The following is a 5,598-nucleotide window of genomic DNA, read 5'->3' on the forward strand; positions in this document are numbered from 1 at the left end:
CACAATGTAGTTTGCCTTGGGAGCGTGCGAGATGATAACTACAAGTCATGAACTGTTCATTTATACACTTTTGAAGGTAAAGAAAGAAGAGAAAGCAGTGAGCACTGAGCAATCTCTCTCGCTCGGAAAAGGTGATTCCTTTTCCCTCCATCTTTCTTTTGTCGCGACATTGACAGAGAGAAAAGTTGCAGTGTTTCCAATAAAAGTCGCAGAGGTAATTGATGATACACACAGCTACATCAAACGTATACTTGCAAGCTTTTACTAAATTTATGGCTGTTATTGCACGCTAAATTTTATTTCTAGCCAGATGGGGGAATTTTCAAGAGACACTGTTTGGTTGAATAAAAAAAGACACAAAATGTTAGGTTATGACTTACGTTAACTATCAAGACCCAAAATCATTAATTGGTAGTTAACACTTGCCACCCTAGCATCATTTCCTTTGTTGTGATAGAAAACTGGTGAGGATTCAATGAATGTGACATAACTACACCTACAGCAGCATCGTTGACAAGAGTAATGCTAGATTTATAAGCACTCATACTTACTTCTCCTACTCACCTTTATAAATATATCATAACAAAGATGTATGGGTATTATATATCATTTTAACAAAAGTGTTAGAGAAGTGAGTAAGGAGAGTGAATAAGACTAACATTTTTCCAATAATAATTATGGCAACGATTAAGGGATAGTGAGATTGTGAGAATCTGTACTGTAAATTTATGATATATCTGGCTATATTTATCATGCAAGAGAATCGATAACTATTCCATTTATGCCGCTTCTGCCATTAGGGGTGGGCATAAAACCCGATCCCGTGTTATTTACCCTGTTCCGACTTAAATGGTGTGGAGTTTTTCCGAATCATTCGGGATTTGAGTTAGGATCAGGTCTAAAATTAGCTCTAAAATTCGAAGATAGGTCGAGGCCAGGATAGGTTTTGCCCCGTCTCAACCCAGCCCCGTTTTGTCCCCACCTCGAAATCCCCAACCCAGCTCTGCTCATATATATATATTAAAAAGTCAACCATATATATTATATATACCTATATTAATTTTAATAATTAAAAATCAATCATATATACTTATATTAATTTTAATATTTGAAAATCAATCATATATTATACAATAATAAACTATAATTGTGTAAGTATTTTATGAAACCATATACAAATAGGAAATAAATAAAACTATATTAAATATAATAAATTATTATAAATATTTGTAATATATATATATATTTATTTATTTATTTATTATACATTATACATAATATGTTAATGCTATGAAACAAAAGTTATACATTCGACATTATACATTATATATGGTATATATTTAACATTATACATTGTACATTATATATGGTATATAAGTATAATGTATACAACATATATATGTTATACATTATACATAATATGCTATTATCTATAATCATATGTTAATATATAATACATATGTTATATATGTGTAACATATCATTTGGTGCTTTGGTTGATTATAATAAATAAATAAATCATTATAGATTTAATTTCTTTTTTGATGGTATATTATAATTTGGAAAAAATGGTAATAAGGACGCAAAAAGACACAAAACCCCAAAACAGGGATTCCCCGAACGGGTTATGAGCCGGGATGGGGGAATCCCCTTAGGCTTTCAGATCAAGGCCGGAGATAGGGGTCCCCGGCCTCGGCCCAGCCCATGCCCATCCCTATCCACTATCACTTTTTCAACAATTAACACATCGTTTAGGTTTTGAGGCATCATTCCATGATTTTTTTTTTTTTTTTAATATGTTCTTTGCTTTAATTCAGGGCACATGTTAAAATGCAATGCCAATTAAAATTATAACCGATTTAAGGGGTATAATAAAGATTAGCTCACAACTCAAATCTTATAAATTTTTTTCTCACAACTCCGATGTGACAACTCACAATTGGACAGACAGGACCTATTATTGGGCAGGCAAGACCCATTGCAAGCTGACAAATTACGAACTGTCATGTCGGAATTGTGAAAGAAAGTTCGTGAGATTGTGTTGTAAGTGTAATATTGACTTAAGGGTGCGTTTAGTTCAAGGAATGTTGTATTACTATGAATGTTATATTAATGGAAAAATATATTACCTTGAAGATTACTGAGAATGTTTAGAAAAATGTGTTTGATTAGGTTGGAATAAATTAGTAAATATGTTATATTGATATGTTTGGTTGGGAGTATAAATTGATGGGTATGTTATATATATTACTAACTTGCCCTCATTTTCAAATACTAATTTAATAATATGTTTTAATCACTTTTAAGCCCCTATATTTGAAATTTTGCTAAAACACCCCAGTCATATAAAACTTTACTTTGTAACAAAATCACTCCCACCCATCCTAAGCCACTGCTGACAACTAGCCACCACCGCTAGTCACCGCTAGCAGTCGACGGAATGACGCACGACCAGCCGTATTTGGCCAACAAAGCCATTTCCAGCCATGGATCTATGATCCATGGCTGTTTCGCGGCCAAAGTTGTGGTCGTGAAATGGCCATAGATTTGGCCGTGAAACAAGCACGACCGGCCAAATCTGGCTGACCGTGTGCTATTCCGGTGACTTCCAACGGCGACCGATGGTGGTGGCTGGCCGCAAACGACAGTCTTGGATGGTGGCTGGGGGTGGCTGTGATTTGGGGTAATTTGGTTGAAGTACAAGGGTAGTTTTGTCTTAAAAATCCTAAATATAAGGTTAAAATTGTCCATAAATTTATTGTAAATTGTTTCGATAACAAGGGTATTATTGTCCTATAATTTTATTTATAAAGGGTAAAATTATAAAAAAATTAAGATTACCAAGTAATCTTAAAATACCTAAGAAAATAGAGGTAAGCAGATTACCTCCTATATTACCAACAGTAAATATTATTGGTTCTGGAAGATTACTGGAATCTTGTATTACTTGACAACCAAATATGGTAATCAAGTAATAAAAGATGACATTAATGAGAGATTATCACCAACTAAACATGCCCTGGGGTAACTTTTATTCCCAATCACATTCACTTGTGCCCTTTTAGGGGGCACCTTGAAAGCATCTTCCATTAAGGTGATAGAGCTATTTCAAATTGTTGTGAGGACTTACTTAATGTAGTAGTCATTAATGTTATTAATCCTTGTGTTCATTTTTCAAACACTAGGAAATTTATTTTTAAGAAGAAATTTCTAAATAAAAGATTCCTTCTTAGAGTTTGTGTTTTGATTGATTTTTTTTTTTTTTTTAACCAAGGTGTCCAGGCCAATTTGCACATATCTCAACTAATCCCACGGTCTATTAAACACCTTACAAGTCTAAATGACAAGTTAAATCATGATGTGGTAGGTGGCCTCGAGGTTCCAATCCAAGAAGTTAATGAAGGAAGTAAATCTCTTTTACCATCAGGCCAACCCCTTGGGGTTTGTTGATGCTGGATTTTGACACCAACTATTTGCACGTGCAAGGTGCTAAGCGGAATTGGAAATTACACGTGAATGGAAAAAGAAATGACTAAAAGGGAAATGATTTTTAAAGTAGTTCGGATGCTCAAAGCGAATTCTACGTCCACTGTATTTTTTATAAATGAAAGATTACAATCTGGTCACAAGTAGCTGTCAGAGAAATAGAAATACAGAGAGGGAGAGTGAGTGTTTATGTTATCAAAATCAGAATCCCAAAAAATGAAAGGGGAGCTCTCTATTTATAGTAAGAGGTTTCTGAGTAATGATTATGAGTCTGCCAGTGAGCATGTGCCGTACAGTTCCTACCTTACTTCCCATTGGCTGGTTGCACGGAAGATATCCTTAAATCGTGCAGGGCTTGGGCAGGTGGGTGACTTCTAGCCACTCACTAGCCAGAACTTTACCTGCCAATTTGATGACAACCTTACTCCTTCTGTCCTTGGACGGCGTGGCAGTGCTTGGGTGGCACAATGCCTTCTTGAATTCTGATTGGTCCTCGTTGACATAAGCCTGCGTCAACCCTAATTTTTTAGGCATAACAGAAGCCTTCCAGTTCTTAAGGTTCAAGGCTTGAACTTTGAGAACTTCATGATTATGCTATGATTTGACTTGTCCTGAGGATCGCTTGCTCGAACTGCAAGTGGAGAACAGCTGAAATAACACGAAGTTCACAATCTAACTCGACCAGTGAACTGAGTGGAGGTTGCGATGTGGGCCTTTGCGAATTGCACAAGCGACCTGAGGTGATCGTCCCTTAGAGGTTCAACAACCTGGGGTCGGATCCTGCTTAGTGCTATACCAACGTGCTTTGAACTTTACCCATCGCTCGTGACTTGAAAACACTTAGAATATTTTCGTTGAAAATCAGAAGTCATTTCGCTTCAAGCTCAATACAGGAGAATAGTGTTTCATTTGAACGACCTCTTTAGATGTTATCCGTTGCGCTTGACAGCTGGCTTCGTCAATAAAGCATGATTTATCTGACAGATGTGTCTTTGCGCAATAAATGTTAGCCATAAGCATTAAATGCAAGCCATGCTGAACAACATTCTCTTTTTAAGCATTAAATGCGGATGAGGGCACATTTAATTTGGTGGAGATAACTACGTCGACGTTTGGTGTCTTCAACGGAGGGAAACGTTAATTGATCTCCACGAAGCGTGAAGGTTACTCTTCACAAGGATTGGCGACACATGGTCGCATCCAACGGCTAGGAACGTCTCCCGCCCAAACGTCACTTGCAAAGGAAATCAAACGTCACCTCCTTCCCTATAAAGCCCTAAGCTGGCTTCATGATTTTCACAGAACTCAAATCTTCAGAGAGAAAAACAAAGTTTTTGCACTCAAGAAACCAGTTCATCCATCTTCCAGTTGATGCACACTCACTGTTACGACAAAATGTTCGTCCCCAGCAACCAAGAGGTAAGGAAAACTCTTCCCTTTCTTGATATGAACTCCACCAACAATTGTGATGAAACCCGATAACAATGATGGTTTGGAACCCCAAGATCGTGTAGACAAGATTTGTTGAGCCTTGACACGTTACCTAACTAGATGAAAACCAAGACTACGAAGGATTGAAACGCCACACCAAGAAACCTAAGAATCTCTCAAGAATCAAGGTGATAAGTTTGGTTGTTTGAACGCCACAAGATTAACTTGATAAGTTCAAGAGTTCTTTCAAGAACGGAGAGGAATACAAGACCTCACAATGATAATAATTTTCTGAAAACCAAATCTATCTATTAAAATTCGTAATGTCAATCTATATACTTGGAACAACCCTCCAAGAATAGGAAAAGTCATAACTACAGCTAAGCAACACAAACATCAACATAAACAAGTCTCCACGTTTTTAGGCCTTTTGGACTTCTAGAGGCAACCAAAAAATAACTAAATGACTAAATTCAATGTATTTAACATAACCAGCCAAGACCATCAACATTCCCCTATTTAATATTCTTGAAACTCAACAAATTCACGCCCTTTAATGGTCAGACCATGCTGGTCATGTTTTTGCATGCTAATTAGCCTCTTCAATTGCTTTGATGACATGGACTAAGCCTTGATTATTATTTGAGCCCATCTTGGTCTTTTCAGAATTAGCTCAATTCT

The sequence above is a fragment of the Pistacia vera genome, unplaced genomic scaffold, assembly GCF_008641045.1.
Source record: "Pistacia vera cultivar Batoury unplaced genomic scaffold, PisVer_v2 Contig749, whole genome shotgun sequence".
NCBI classification, from domain to species: domain Eukaryota; kingdom Viridiplantae; phylum Streptophyta; class Magnoliopsida; order Sapindales; family Anacardiaceae; genus Pistacia; species Pistacia vera.